Here is a 17,500-nt window from a genome sequence, read left to right as displayed (position 1 = left end):
TATATTTCATTGTTTATCGTTATCTATTTATTTTATTGGTTTATTTATTCATTTGTTATGTTTTCGCATCCGACCTAGTTATGGACCAAAAGGTCTCCTGTCGGCTACCTCTTCCTTTGTGATGCCTTCAGGGGGAGGGGGTTAGAATTCACCCTTCAGGTAGAGACGGGGTCCTCCTTCAACTGAATGAAATCGCAGGGTGAATGCTGCAAAGGTCCCCACGTCTTGTTTCGTTGAATTGATAAAGTGTTTTACCATTACAAGAATAGAATTGCCTGGCAGGGAGAAAAATGCGCGCGCGTGTGTGAGTGTGTGTGTGTGTGTGTATGTGTATGTGTGTGTGTGCTCGCGCGCGTGATTCACCATGGCCTTGGATCACGTTATTAATTTTCCAGGTGGCAATTCAAAGTTCATATAATGCCCGATATATGGGTAAGGTTGTTACTTCACACACACACACACACACACACACATGCACATGCACACATTCGAACTTATTTGTTTATATGTGTGTATGTGTAAGAGAAAGATTGGTAAAATAAAAAAAATAATTGTGTGTGTGCGTGCGTGCGTGGCCGCGACCCCCAAATGAATTAATGCAATCCGGTCTGGCCCTGCCTCCATTTATGCATGTCTGTCGATCAATCAGCCAGTCTTTGTGGGTGGGTGGAGGAGTCACCTTTTATCCACCTTCAGCTGTCTCTCGTATCACTCCTGGTTCTTCCTCTCCCCCCCCTTTTCTCTCTCTCTCTCTCTCTCTCTCTCTCTCTCTCTCTCTCTCTCTCTCTCTCTCTCTTTTTTTTTCTTTCACATTTCCTCTCCTGTCCTTCACCCCTCCTCTTTCTTTCTCTCTGCCTTAGCCTATCTCCACCTCCTTCCCTGTCATAGAACTCCCCCGTATCTCTCTCTATTGTCTTTCTTTCTCTCTCCCTTACCCTCTATATTTTCTTTCTTATTTCTTTCCCTGTCCTACAACCTTTCTCTCCCTCCCTCCCTCCCTCCTCTCTCTCTCTCTCCCTCTCTCTCTCCCTCTCTCTCTATATATGTATATATATATATATATATATATATATTATATATATATATATGTATGTATGTATGTATATACATAATATATATATATATATATATATGTATACTTATACATAATATATATATATATATATATATGTATATATATACATATATATATATATATATTATATATATATATATATGTATATATATACATATATATATGTATATTATATATGTATATATATACACACAATATATATATACACACACACACACACATATATATATATATATATATATATATATATATATATATATATATGTTGAGACATTGTGACAAGCACATCAAGTAACCTCAGCAGCATCTACAAGATCCCATGTGGTGGTTGTGAAAATCATATTACGGAGAGAGGTACAGAGGTCTAGAAATCAGGATCAGGGAACACAAAGCAGACCTTCGATACCACCGACTACCTAACGCGATGGTGAATCATATGGAACAAGAAGGCCACCTACCCGACTGGCAACAAGCAGAAGTAATACGAAAAGGACTGAGAAAAGGACAGAGGAAAGTTATCGAAGCCTTGTACATAACCACCAGCTCTAACATTAATCAGAAAGTGGGGAACATAAAATGGACAAAATATACAGCTAACTATGCAACAGTGAGAAATTGTCCCAACACAGCGCCAACATATCATGAGGTTTCATCCTAGTTTGATTTAATTCATTTGATTTATTCCATATTTCCCCTCTTTTGTTCAAGTCACATTAATTTATATCACAATGTTTAATTTATGTTCTGTTAATGTGAGTTTCTTTTCATAACATGGTCACACTATACTCATATTATCATAAAACGTGACATTTCGCCACATTTTTATTTAATTTATTTAATTTTTCCATCCTTCCCCTCTTTTGTTCAAATTTAATTTGTATCACATATAAATGTTTAACAATTTCTGTTCCGTTAATATGTGTTTCTTCTCACAACATAATCACGCTATACTCATATTATCATAAAATGTGACATTCGCTACATTTTAGGACACCTCAGACACTCTATTCCCACACATACAACTGTTTGATTTCTGGTTTGTTAGTTTGAATTACATTTCACATCATGGTTTATTGGTTTAACACAAGTCATATCATACTCATGAAATTATAAATTGTAACATTACGACACATTATAGATCAACACCTCACACATACTGTTTCTGCACTCACACAACAATTCATTGTAAACTCCAACGGACCCCCACTAAGAGGGAACGCGGAGTCCAACTATGTATACTGCCAGCTTTATTCTCAGAGTAACATTCGTCTGAAGAAGCTACGAGCGAAACCGGTCAGGAATAAACTCGGAACGAGACCCGTGACTCTTTTTCCACCTTTTTCATATATATATATATATATATATATATATATATATATATATATATATATATATATATATATATATATATATATCCTCCTGTCTATTTATCTCTCTATTTCTCTCCCCCCCCCTCTCTCTTTCTCTTCTTCAAGGCGTCCAGTATAAGCCACATATTCTTCATTGGGAACCTGTCATTAAGCTCTGCATTCTTGGGTCCTACTTTGCCGCCATAAATTCAGAATAGGTGATGGAGTCGAGTTATATATTCATGTTTTAGTATTTCTTGAAAGAAGTTCACTCTCCAGTAACTTATTAGAATTGATGACTAAATTTCTTGATTTGCAACTATAATTCCTCGTGTCATTTTCTTGACAAATCTTATTAGAATTTATTACTGATCTTAAATGTAGGATCACTTAAGCTCGATTGGGACGGGGCGATGCCTCATATATATTTCTTCCGACTGCCGCCAGTTGATTTTTTTCAGCAATGGAGCCCCCATCCCACCCACAACACTCAGAGTGCTAGGGTTGTTAGTTAGCTAGTTAGCATAACTAGCTCACCCTAATTATAATTAGCTGAACGCGTTTGAGAGTTTGCGATGCTTTGTATGTTTATTTTGACTCTCATCAAGAAGGTTAATTGAGTTTTGACTCAGTGGATCGGGTAGTGAGACGGGGCGTGGGGCTGGTGTTGAGTGTTCCCTCCTCTCCGTCAAATGAAGCCATCTGGTGGTAGATGGAAGAATTACTGCATATGAGGACGTCACTACCGGAGGAATTAGAGACATAATATTTTGGTTAAACTATATAAATTCTCTTTTGATCTCTCTTGCTCTAACAATGCTGAAAATAAATGCTACTCCAAGAGGCGCTTACATGCAGCCGAACCTTTTAGCTTTGCGCTCGGGGAAGTGACAGTCACCGAATACCGTGTAGAGTCGTTCAAGATCTAAGGAATAACAGGTCTAACCACTTCCGACCGAATTTCGAGGGAGTTGGCGCAGCGGGCCCGTGAGCGTCACCTGGCTGTTCAAAGTGGGGTTCACGGGTCCTATAGCTGTCAGTTGAAGCTGGTTCGTCGTTCGGGTAGGTTGTTGCCTTCGCTCGCACCGCTCCACGCAATTAGTTATATTCTGACAAATATTATATAAAATATATATATAAATATATATAAAATATTATAGTTCCTGTCTATATATATGAATATATAATATATATGATATAATATATATATATATATAATATATAAAATATTATAGTTCCTGTCTTCCTTGGCGTTTCACAGTTTTCTTCAGTGTTTCACAAAGAGAAAATGGACCCAGCCTAATGACGTCAGAAGCTGCGCAGAAGAATTCAAACGGTCTGACCTGTATATTTAGACCTTGGAGTCGTTCTCGTGATTTTGGTAACGAAAAACATCCCAAAAGGGGGAAAACATTGTGGACGGACATTTTTGTTCGTCTTCTTTATCCAGTCAAACATGACTGGTTGGGTGGTAGACGAGAATTCGCCCCCAGCCTTAGGAAAATCATAATTATAATGATAATGATAAGTCTTGCTGCATTGCTTCTGATCCAGGCCAGTGGGTGTGATATAGAAATGACCCCTCATCCATGAGGAGCTAAAATAAGAGGAAAAAAGTGTGGTGGATGGGAGTGGGTACTTGCCTTTTGAGTTGGCTACCTCCTTTATAAGGGGGAAGAGGCCCTTGCTATATAGATAGAATAATGATAATGATAACAATAATTGTTCTTCTGAGCTTTCCTGAGTGGAGACCCACAGGAACTGTCAACGATCTTCGAGTCAATCCATAAATCTCTTTGTCCAAGTTCCTCCCCTGGGGATCCTCACGAGGGTTGTGGTTGTGCACTGCACGGTGACTTAACTTTAGCCCTTCGTTAGCAAGTGTAGACTAATCCAGATCTCAAATGACTCGACCACACGTGCCAAGCGTGTGCGTCGTTCCGTCCTTGGGTTTGTTTTCAATATCTCTCTAATCGTTAAAGTCTGGAAGCAGATGCATGTATTGATGTATTGGAAGAACCCCTCCCCTATTTTTGTACATCATTTATTATTTTCTCGTATTTCATTTCATCCATTTAGGTTTTATTTGTATATTTTATCTTTTGTCGAGCATTGTAACGTTGTCATCAAGTGATTTTTTTTTTCAAATGTGGAGTTGTGGTAACACTATTACAACGCCTATTGTCGTTACTGTTACTATTACTATTAGCCCTAGCCATGTCGTCACTGTCTGCTTAGGGGGAGTTGTTTACATTTGTTGTGCTTACGTAAGCACAACTTCGAGCACCCAATCAGTGCATTGACGAGTCAAAATGATTTGTAGTGACCTACCTTGACCCTATATTGACTGAGTAAGCTTATCTTGGAGGCACACTGCCGCACAGCTATGGTCTAGCCCAGCTCTGGTGGGGAAGTTAATAAAAAAAAAACTGCTTCTCTAACCCATTAAGTAGTTCAGTTAAAACGAATCCGTTAAATGAAGAGATATTGGCAGATAAGTCGCTCAGAAGTTCTTAGTGTAGGACGTGGTGTACGAGGACTAGTCTTCGAACTGCAACCTATGAAGTCCTGGCCCCTTGTGGTGGTGGTGGTGGGGGGGGGGGGCTGTACCACCCAAGGATTTCGTTGGTAGAATGAGATAGAGAGAGAGAGAAAGCTGTTGCCATATTTTTCATGTTCGCTCCTCGATTGTGTTCTTGTCTCATTAGGACAACGTTGGGTGCCGTTGCATGATCAAGTGAACTTCGACACGCTCCGCTCCCTTCACGCCATCATTACCTGTTTTGCTCCGAAGTCACCTCCCTCCCACTTCCACCAACCCCACCCCGTCCTCCCTCTTCCCCTCTCGTCCTTCCCGCTTCCTCTTCTCCACTACCTTTCCCTTTCCCCCTTCCTTCCCTTCCCCTATATCTTTCCCCTGCCCATTTTGCACCTTGTCTTCGCCCCTCCCATCCCCTCTCACTGATTCCCCTCCCTTTCCTACCCCTTCCCTTCATCCCTCCCCTCTTCTTCTTACCCTTGTCCTCTTCTTTCCTCTCCATTCTCACTCTTCCCCTCCCCTTCCTATCCCTTATCTTCCCTCCCCTGTCACTGCTTCTTTCCATTCTCTTCCTCTTGCACTACCTCCCCATCTCCCCTCCGTTTCCCTTCTTTCTTCTCTCCTTTCCCCAGTCCCTTTCCCATCCCCATCTCTCCTTTACTCCCCGTTATTCCACCCCTTACTCCTATTGATTTCTTTCCCAGTTATCTCCTTCATCTCCTTCTCTCATTCTTTTTCCTTTCTCCTCACTTCACTTTCACACACGCACACATGAAACACAAGATCCACGCATTATAACATTTTTTTCGGCTCTCCCCACCATATCATGAAATGAGACCAAAAATGTATAATTTTGTTTTTGCAGGGAAGGAGACCACGCGGTCGGTTTTTGCGTCGCCAGCGGCCTGAGTGTCTTTTTGGTAAGTAGAAGCAAAGCTATCTATTTCTTCTCCAACGTTTCCCCGACCTGGGATGCTGAAATCAATTCTAGGGGGTGCTGAGAAGCGAGGCATACATACTACACTTTCCTTTACCCTTCTAGTAATAATATATTAGTTAGGGTTGGCTGGACTGCTTAGACCTGACTGCAAGGGGTGCCCCTAGGGTCGGAAGAGGTTGGGAAACGCTGTCATAGACCCTCTGGTGCAATTTAGATATTTATTCTGGCTAGTGCCAAGCGATTTCGTTGTGCTGATAAACCCCTTCCGAGGGTGTTCATGAGTCCCATTCATGCTGAAGTTGGTCCTCAGCATATTTTATTATATTGTTCTGAACATTCTGTAATTTCTGGAGTAAAAGGCGGGGGAGGGTTCGCCATGGGATGAATCGGTTGGGGGAAACCAACTTCGGCTGTCGAACAGAGGTGGTGCTGCGTCTTGCTGCATTGCTTTTGACTCCAGCAGTGGGCAGGAGACAGGGGTGGCCCTTCATTCGCAAGGAGATACAAAGGATAACAAATAGATATTTGAAGGGGTGTGGGACCTGAATGGGTGGTTAAGACCCCCTTGTAAGGGAAAAGGGCCTTTTGTTATATGTATATATTTTTACCTCTTTAATTTTTTGGTGGTTTCTCTAAACTGAAGATAATCGTTTGGCACTTGTTCAATGCAGTCATTACAGCATCTTGCTTAGATGTTTATCTAAACGAATCTTAAAGCCTCGAACCGAACTACATTGCACTGCCTCTGCAGGAAGTTTATTCCATTCATTAACTACACGGTTGGCGAAGTTGTTTCTACCCACTTCCAAATTAAATCTATTTCCTGACTGTTTGAGACCATTGTTTCTTGTCGGCTTCTCATTCAGTGTAAAATTTTTGTCACTTGATGTCAATCCCCTTTAGAATCTTAAAGGCATGTATCAAGTCACCTTTGAGGCTATTTTTTTTTTTTTTTTTTTTTTTTTTTTTTTAAGAAAAACAGATTCATATGTTTTAGGCGATTTTCGTATGATTTATTTTTGATATTTGGAATCGTTTTGTGGCTCGCCGTTGTACTTTTTCCAATCTGTCAATGCCTTTTGAAGTCAAAAGATCGCGCAATCAGTCCTAGAATGTTATTTGCTTTCTCAGAAGCTGAAATACACTGCTTAGATGATTTGAGATCGTTACTGATAATTACCCCGAGATCCTTTTCACTATCCACTTGCAATCGTACACAAATAAACCAAGATTCCTCCAAAATTCGATCCTAATGCAATTCGATCCTTACGTATTGTACTTGTTGATATTAGCCGCAGCAAACTTATTGTCGGCAGCTGTGGATCAGTCGACATTATCAGGCCGATGTTTCCCCCTTTTTTCCGTTAAAACCAGGGATGTGTGTGTGTGGTTAATAATGAACCTGTTCTATTTATTTGATGCATTAGGATGCACTGTTCTTGCAAATGCATCACGGTGGTATTAATCAGCTAAGGGAAGTGTGGGTAGAAATCTTGATCGATCAAGAACATGAAGTAGGCCGGGGGCCTGCTGCGGCCCCGTCTGTGGAAAGGTGAATTCGACTAGTATTTAATATATCAATAAATTCTCAAGTGGTTAGATTGTTCTTGATTGATCATCACAGCCGAGGTCACGATTGGAATGAATATACTCGCGCGCGTGTATACATACATACACACACACACATACACACACACACACACACACACACACATATGTATATATATATATATATATATATATATATATATATATATATATATATATATATGCTGAGACATTCTGACAGGTTGACGTAAGCGATAGTGGGAAACACAGGAGTCATGGTCTTGAGTTTATTCCTGACTAGTTTCGCAGGTATGCTTTTTCAAAGGAATGGTGTACAAACAGACTGTGGGCATTTTATACATGGGGTGGACCTCACTACCTCCCCGTGTTACCATAGTTGGTGACAAGTGTGAACGTTACATATTCATTGTGGCAAATATGATAATAATGATAAAGTTTAACAAGTGGTAAATGTGATAACAACACGAATAATAAAAATGAAAATATTAATAGTAATTGTAGCAGTGATACCAGTGAAATATATATAATATATATATATATATATATATATACACACATATATATACATATATATATACACATATATATACATATATATATATAATGTATATATATATGTATATGTATATATAGTAATAAAATAATAATAACAATAATAATAATAACAATAATGATGATAATGAAAATTTAAAATAATTTTATGATAATAATAATAATAATAATAATAATAATAAATAATGATAACAATAATAGAAAAATGCATGAAATTTGGTTAATTTATTTTTAACAATCAAGAATATAAACAGCATGAAGGGCTTCCAATGGGGTCTCCATTGAGTGCGGTGGCAGCATCTCTCTACATGGAAACACTGGAAAAGGATCATTTTATTCATATCCCAAATAACTCCAAGTGGTACCGTTATGTTGACGACATCCTCTTCATTACACACAAAACAAAGAACACAAGAAACCTACTGGAACAACTGAATAACGTAGACCAAAGAATCAAATTCACAGTAGAGGAAGAAACCAACGGTTCCCTACCTTTCCTAGACACTGTCGTCATCAGATCGGACGACAGCGCTAGGTTCAAGGTATACCGTAAACCGACAAAGACGACTTCATCCACTATTTTAGCGCACATGACGAAAAGACCAAATCAGGAGTTATCATTGGGTTTTACCTTAGGGCTCTTAGAATATGCAGCGAAGAGTATTTACAAGAGGAAATTGAATACACAACCGCTGCATTCAGGAACCTAAGGTAACCAGAGGGCATGTTAGGGACGTCACTACAGAAAGCCATTAAAATCAGACAGAGGAAAGAAAGTGAAGAGAGGACAGATTTACGATATCTTGTGGTTCCTAACTCTGGCCTCTCTCACATGCTTTCCAAAACGTTGAGACAGACAGGACTTATCATAGTAAATGACATAGGGAAGAAAATAAGACACTTGATCACAAACAGTACCAAGATGAACCGTGACAATAGCATCGTATACAAAATTCCCTGCAACGGATGCGACTATGCATACTACGGAGAGACATACAGAGGACTTAACAACAGACTCAGGGAACACAAAGCGGACATTAGACACCACCGAGAAACAAACGCTCTAGTTAACCACATAGACACAGAGGGACACCTACCAAACTGGGAGGGATCCACCATTCTAGCCAAAGGACTACACAAGAAACAACGGAAAATAATTGAATCACTTTACATTGCCAACCACAAAAACACAAACAAGAGAACTGGTGACTTAAAATGGACAAAGTCTACCGCGACACTTGCCCTCCAAGAATGGCTTCCCAGATCCCCCTGACTCTAAATAGATACCAATTTTCCACGTCTGCCTACCCTTTCCAGCTTTCTTCCTTTTACTTTGACGTTCCTTCTTATACCATGCTACCATACTTTATTTTACATGCGTCCAATTCACGCATCCTCCATTATTTCTACTTTGTTTCTTCACCACTTAATATTTTCGTCATTATCCTTACTATTCTCTTCTTTTTTATCATGGTTATTATTTTGTAATATTATTAATCGCTATTTATTTTCAACATTATTATTGTTATTATTATTACTATGGTCATTATTAATGTTATTGTTATTATTGTTATTATAAAATCATTTAGAATTTTCATTATTATTATTATTGTTGTTGTTGTTGTTATTATTATTATTATTTTTACTACTATTTTTATACTGGTATCACTGCTACAATTACTATTAATATTTTCAATGTTATTATTCGTGTTGTTATCACATTTACTACTTGTTGAACTTTATCATTATTATTTACCACAATGAATATGTAACGTTCACACTTGTCACCAACTATGGTAACACGGGGAGGTAGTGAGGTCCACCCCATGTATAAAATGCCCACAGCCTGTTTGTACACCATTCCTTTGAAAAAGCATACCTGCGAAACTAGTCAGGAATAAACTCAAGACCAAGACTCCTGTGTTTCCTACACCATATATATATATATATATATACACATGTATATATTATATACACATACATACATACACGAGAGAAAGAGAAATAAGCCAACATTTGGAATCGCTGCTGCACCTATCGACACACACATTTACTCCATGTGTCCGGATAGCCTGGGGTGAATGGTCGTAAGTGTTCTATAAATAGAGGAACCTGGAATACCTCGTATATGAAATAAAGGACGAGGGACACCACCTTTGCCTTGTATGTTTAGGCAGCTAGGACCAGCTGCAGTCATAGGTAGGGGTTGTGACGGCGGGGGTTCCTCTTATACGAGAGAAGATTGGAGGCCAACGGTCCACAGCAGTGTACTACGTGTGAGAGAAACTTATTAAAAATCTTCGTCCCAGGTTTAAGAATCCTTTAACCCTTTGATGATGTATGCACATAATTGTTGTGCACATGTGATATGATATACCATGTCGTCAGACAGATCTATTCAGCTTAGGAAAACCTCTTTATTTTTTATTTATTGATTTTTTTTTTTTTTTTTTTTTTTTTTGGGGGGGAGGCGTCTGCGTATCTGTCATCGGCGTCACCACTACGTGCTCCATCGGTTACAGTAAGTACTGGTGACGTCTACTTGCCCACGAAGTCCGAGGACTTTGGTTTGGTGTCCAGTGGTAGTTAATAGGGCGATTTTGGGAGCTGGTTCGTTCATTTTTAACTTTGTTTACTAAATGCCTTTTCAGAATGGACCATTCTCGTTTTTTACATTCTGCCCCTCGGAACGATGGGGTTAACTTCCTTCCATTATCCAGGTACGTTTTGCTCGGTGCAATTGTAATTAGCCTACCACAGTGACGCGCATCCTACCTGGTATCATGTAAATCGCGTTGGTAGGTTCAATTCAAATGATCAACCTCGTACTTTGCAGCTCGAAGCTAAACAGCCCAAGCATTCAAAAACAAAGAATTGGTGCTCTAGACAATCTTTTGACGATCATTGTTGAGTGATAATCGTACCGAGCAAAAATGACAATTGAGACTGGAGTTGATCCACTTCGCTACGAAAAGGGCTCATCGTGATTGATTAAATCCCTTTATCACTATCCAAAGGGACGGGAGTCACGCTCAGCTGAATAAAACATCCTGGAGCGGAGGCAGATTCAAAACATGAACACTCCTTTCACCACTGGGAAGGAAGTTGCAAATGCGACTTTTCGCGTTTGCGTGCGTGGGGGAAGGGTGGGGAGGGCAATTACGTAAGTGCGTATGCAAACGCACTCCCCACCCCCCGTGTTTGTTCTCCCCCTCCTTCCTTCCCTCCCTCCCTCCCTCCCTCCCTCCCTCCCTCCCCTCCCTCCCCCTCCCCCACCCTCCCCTTCCCCTCCCTCCCTCCCTCCCTCACCTTCCCCCTCTCTCCCTCCCCCTCCCTCCCTCTCCTTCCCCCTCCTCCCTCCCTCCCCTTCCCCCTCCTCCCTCCCTCCCCTTCCCCCTCTCCTCTCCCTCCCCTTCCCCCTCCCTCCCTCCCCTTCCCCCTCCCTCCCCTTCCCCCTCCCTCCCTCCCCTTCCCCCTCCCCCCCGACCCTGCCCGCCCCAACCTCCTGGGCTCGACGTCCGGGCAGCTCGACCCCGGATCGACCGGGCTATAAATATAGAGGGGCGACTCGTAGCTCAGTCGATATAGGGAGGGCGTTTAGATAATGGCCCGGCATTCGCAGGCTCGATTCCCGCTGCTTGGAATGGGGGCGGCGGGAGTGTGTGCATGTATTGTGCGGGGGGGGGGGTGGAGTGCTGCAAAGATATAGTACGACTCTTGTCTTTCTGAGGACACTCCATCCCCACACCAAGGGCAGTTCTTTCCCATTCAAGATTCGTCTTGCTTCGTCAGCCGTGTCACAAGTGGCTTTCAGGCCGATTCACTTCCTACGTGAAGGTGACTTTTGTTGTAAGGTGGCGGCACACTAGGCATTTCTCGTTAGCATGCTACTTGCTTTTGCTACTTCGTTAGAGTAGAAACGACTTCAGTTGCGATCTTTTGTTTTTTATTTTTCCAAATGTCAAATTACTCTCGCGTCATATAATGAGAAGCTGAATGACGAACTAAGAGAAGTTAAACCTAAAATACGACTGTTAGACACTTTGTTGAGATGTTCTTTTCTTACGGAAGTCTACAATAGTGTAACCGAAGTCGTTTCTACTCAGACGAAGTAGCAATATCAAGTAGCGTGCTAGCCTAGTGTGCCGCCACCTTGAGCGGGTAACCTTGTTCGCTGATGGAGTCTGTATACCTTGGCGGCAGACATTACAATAAAATTTGTGTGCGTGCATATTTTTTTCAAGATATCGGTAAAACACCTTGCTTGTGTACTTGCATAGACAACATCCGTCCCCTTTTGTTTGGGGAATGATAATATTTTTCTTTCGTCTTCGTCTTCTTCTCCCTCTTATTTTCAGTCTATTTTTCCTTCGAAGAGGAGGCGCAGGAATTCGTTGCCAAATGCAAAGCGGCATGACGTGAAGAGCTTTGGCGACATGGTTGGATGACGCGTGAACTATGTATAGAATAAATGATTACATAGTGTTGCTGGGTGTATGCCCTAACTCGTTCGTACCGGATGTAAATTTATTAATTTATTTGTTTATTTATTTATTCATAACTTATTCTTGCTGCCACCGGTCTGTTTTCTTTATTTCTGATTTACTCTTCCCCCACGGTCGTGACGGGGTTGCAATACAATGCAACAGTTATACCAAGTGAAATAGTCCAAATGTAACCTTTGCAACATTTTTTAATGAGTGCATCAGTAATAATCTTAGAATTATACAGTAATACAATAGCTTAAACCGTTACACCGTTACCACAGCTGTTAAAACCGTTATTTTACGTTATTGACAGGGTCGCCGTTGCAAAGGAAGTGTTAGAGTGCTTCGTGTCATCATTAGGTCATCATTGGACCAGACGCCAGAGGAGTATCACACTGGGCTGTTTTCCTCCGACTTCCGATTAATCGGCGATACCTCCCACCTCCAGAACATTTTCCGTCGTAAAAACACTATGGCAAACGATTTTGTTTTCTCAATTTACATAGAATGCCATTTGATTTGATGGGAGATTTTTTTTTTTTTTTTTTTTTTTTTTTTTTTTTTTTTTTTTTTTTTTTTTTTTTTTTTTTTTTTTTTTTTTTTTTTTTTTTTTTTTTTTTTTTTTTTTTTTTTTTTGCCAGCATAGATTCCTTCCCAAAAGCTGCGGGCTGAAAATCTACTCCATCAGTCGGAGGAAAAATAGTCCAGTATGATAACGCCTTACACGATAGGTACTGGAGGCCCTCGTCGGTTGAATGAAACTGCCTGGCGCTAACCGGAACAAACTTTGAGTTATTGTCACGTGATCACTAATGAAAAAATTGATAAATTATTTTTTGAAGTGGTATGTCGTTACCCATTACTCACTATATACATATATATTATATGTCCGTGTATATATATGTATATATATATATATATATATATATATATATATGTGTGTGTGTGTGTGTGTGTGTGTGTGTGTGCGTGTGTGTGTGTGTATATATGGGAAATAGGGTTGATGAAAGAATATTAGGATGGTTTGGACACATGAAAAAGAATGAGTGAAGAAAGATTAGTAAAAGAAGTGTGGAAGGAGTGAATATGAGGGGGCGTCCTAGGATGAGATGGATGGATGGGGTGAAAGGAGCTTTACAAAAGAGAGGAATGTCTGTAAAGGAAGGACGGGAGAGGACAGAAGATAGGGGTGAATGGAGAAGGGTTGTGTATAGATGAGGCTGTGATGCATGAGGGGGAGTGGGTGGGAGATGGGGGGTGAGGAAGTATGTATGAGAAAAATTTGACGCAGCCCGAAGGGATTTCTCCCCGTCTTCTCCTTTCCTGCATGAGGGGACGGAGAGGGGGGGGGTCGCCGAATTTATGAAGCGTCCTTGCTGTGGATGTGCTGTGTCTTGCGACACTGCTTCTGAACCAGGGCAGTGGACAGTATGCAGGGATGACCCGTCATCCAGGAGGTGCCAAGATAGGAGGGAGGGAGGAGGGTGGAGGGGAGTGGAATATATGGGAAATGAAATGGGTGGGAGTGTTTTCTATGCCTTTTTCTTTTTGGCTACCCCCCGTGTAAGGGGGAAAAAGCCTTTGGTATATGTATGTGTATATATATATATATATATATATATATATATATATATATATATATATATATATATATATATATATATAAAATTATTATTATAGTAATTAGCCTCCACTCCAGAAGTCCAAAGAAAATATAGAAACAATTATTATAATCATGATACCTTAATAAAAAGTGTAGCAATTTTATAATGAACTTAGATAACAAATATTATACTTTATATCGCCATAATTTGTACATTACATGTTCATACAAGACGGTCTAGTAGAAATATATTGTAATGTATAACTGGTACGCATATTGCTCCAGACCCCATAAGCACACAGGACACCTCATCTACACTGCCTTACAGTCTTACTCAGACAATAGCAATGTCTCTTCCTTGAGTGACTTGGGGGCCAGTCCGGTGTCCGTTGACAAAAGGAAAGCGACATGACGTCAAGTGCTCACGTGACACCTTGGGTCTCTTGCAAGAGACATGGGACAACGGTTAAGGTAGGGTTACACTACTCGTCGATAAGCTTGGAGCCCAAGTTTTGCATTCGTTCATCCTACAGTAAGTGGTTACACACGTAAGAACAACCTTACCTTGTAAGGAAATTCCCACCAATCACGTAAAAAGGAGCTACAGCAAGTCCCACCCTCTATCCAGAACGAGCAATCTCAATGGCAGCACGAATGCCTATGCCACTTTCTCAAATATTTTATCCCAAATATCTTTGAACGACGCGCGAACTCTCTAAAATGCATATTTGACGATCTCTGCATATCTTAAATACACACATACACACACACGTGCACACACAGACACACAGTGGTAGTCGCGGCCGCCACTACGGCGGTCCGGGTTCAAATTCCGATCAGGGCTGAAATAATTTCAGTATCGCTGCGCTGCGAGTCGTTACTCCAACTCGTGTATTTTGTACATTTTACTGTGATTTTTTTAACTTGATTTCTTTAAATATATGTCCCAATTTATGCTGTGATATTGAATGAAACAGTTATATTATTAACAAAATTGTTTTGTAGTCACTTTTTTACCCCATGTCCCAAATATCCTAGTCACCTTGGCCCAAATGTCCTAGGTTGTAGTTTCGTGGCCCAAATATCCGTTCAGCTCCCACTGCAGCTTTCGGAGGAAAATGATAGAATCCTCCCTTATTAAGCATATACCTAATTTTGATACCTCCAAAGCGCAGTGGTTCCCAGACTGCATAACTTGGATGGCTACTAAAAAAATCCATCTCTAAAGCATCCGGGCTTTACCTCACTATCGGCCAACCTCAGCCCCGAACTCATCAAGGACACAACCTGAATCCCCCCTTTTCCATGTCCCCAAATGTACCCCTTCTTAGCTTTACATACTCCCATACTCCACACTATGTATCATTCTGCTGAAGAGGACCACAGATAGTGGTCGAAATATACAGAATTTCTGTCCATCTTATCTCATTCTCCGACAGTGGGTCAATAAGTCTTATTTTACAAATGTGCTACTACATTAAACCTTCCTATATGTGTATATATATATATATATATATATATATATATATATATATATATATATATATATATATACAGATATATATAATGTATATAATATATATATATACATATATATTTATCATTCAAATGTTAATATTTTTAACATACAATATATGTTCAGTTTCTTTTCCACGGATATCTTCCAAGGTGTGGACTACAACGGTATTGCGTTGGGCGCCCCTAGGCTTGGATTCCAACCCAAATCCTCCAGCGTTGGACGAAATCCATCCCGAGGCACGGAATCTAATCCATCCGTTGACTAGTGTAACTGTACATTTAGACTATCCGTAGAAGGAAAAAATATTAAAAAGTAGAACCCCATGCGATAGTAATGATGATGATATAGTTTAAAAGCCCTGACTACGGGCTTGCTCCTTCGTGAAAGTGTGGACACACGGAGCTGCCTAGTGTAGGCCTTATGGTCTCTTGTAGTCTCCTTCATTCTTATGTTCATGCAGTTTCTTGTTTCTGCTACCTGGCGTCTTCTTTGCCCCCCCCCCCCCTGTGCCTGCGCCCAGCACTCCCCTGGCTTTGTGTTCATGAGATCTAGATTGTTTTTATCGCTCTCTCCATCTTCTGCGCAGCCATCCAGGCGTTCTTCTTTCCTGTTTGGTGCATCCTCTTCACCTTCAATCCATCGTGGCAACGTGCCCCGGCCATCTCAGCCTTTGTGATCTAATCGAACTGCCATCACTGGAGAAAGGAGTGATAGGACGATATAGCGCAAATATATTAGATAAATGAAACACAACTAGGATGTGAAATGCAAAAGGATGTGGGCAAAATATACAATAGAAACAGGGACCGTGTCAAATGGAATTTACTGATGGCAGCGACCGTATGGATATTCCTGAGTTCAAGGCTATAACGGAACTGTATACTACGAAACAAAAGCAAAACTAAGTGGCAAGACGAGGGGGAGGGACCATCCAAGAAGAAATTGCCTTGTACAAAGAACAAATTGCTGTGTCGTACAGAATTGTGTAACCATACAGGAGCATGCACACACACAAAGGATTACAAAGGCGGAGCATGCCGACAGGAGACCTTTTGGTCCATATCTTGGTCGGATGCGAAAAAAAATCAATAATAATAAATTAATAAATAAAAACTATAGTAATGTACATAACAAATAAAATACATAAATAAATGCATAGGTATAGTTAAATAATAAACAAACAGGTAAATAGTAAATAATAATAAATTAACATATAACTGATAATAAATGAAAATCAAACAAATGATAACAAAACAAAAACAAATAATATAAAATAGATTATAATCATTACACACTTGCAAACATTTACAAAAAACCCTCAGAAACTTGAAGATTTAAATGTATACATAAACACAGCTCAGAACGCATTGTAGGACCACATCTATAAGTGGTTGTATTATAAGCAGGTAAGGTTTAAGCTAATCTAAAGTAGTGGGGCATCATGATAGTTTTTATTTTCATTTCTGTAACGCTCATTTAGATAGCTACAGTAAACACACAAACTCTCTCTCTCTCTTTCTCTCTCTCTCTCTCTCTCTCTCTCTCTCTCTCTCTCTCTCATATATTCAGCGGTCCGAGTTCGAGTACCGTTCAGGGTTGAAACAATTTCAACATCACTGCACTGTAAAGGTAGGCGCACACTTGTCCGCATCGTACGGACGGCACGCATCTTACGCATCGTATTTTAGTATTCTTTACATTATTTCAAATGGTTCTGCGCACATTTGACCGCATCGGACATCGGCAATGCCGACGAGGATCCCCGAAAGAGCATTCAATCCGATGCGTACGAACGATGCGGATGGCCTCTACGGCATTTGCCGGCAAATGTGCGACCCCATCGTCAGTTGCAGCCAGAGCGCCGTCG

At 40.4% G+C, this 17,500-nt stretch overlaps 1 protein-coding gene across 5 annotated transcripts in view; it reads left to right on the top strand.

Annotated features, from left to right (window-relative positions):
* LOC143029300 (uncharacterized) overlaps positions 1 to 17,500 on the top strand; it is a 203,612-nt gene that overhangs the window by 103,364 nt on the left and 82,748 nt on the right. For 4 of the 5 annotated variants that reach the window (XM_076192039.1, XM_076192045.1, XM_076192042.1 and 1 more), the window contains one exon: positions 5,829 to 5,883. The exons of the other annotated variant lie outside the window; for it this stretch is intronic. The gene's annotated coding sequence lies outside the window, so the exon portion shown is untranslated. The remainder of the gene's footprint in view (positions 1 to 5,828; positions 5,884 to 17,500) is intronic. 5 annotated transcript variants of the gene reach the window in all.

This window comes from Oratosquilla oratoria, chromosome 10 (assembly GCF_046742065.1).
Source record: "Oratosquilla oratoria isolate Oo_2021 chromosome 10, ASM4674206v1, whole genome shotgun sequence".
NCBI lineage: Eukaryota > Metazoa > Arthropoda > Malacostraca > Stomatopoda > Squillidae > Oratosquilla > Oratosquilla oratoria.
Note: the sequence above shows the minus strand (reverse complement) of the source record. Positions and strands in the feature narration are given on the sequence as shown.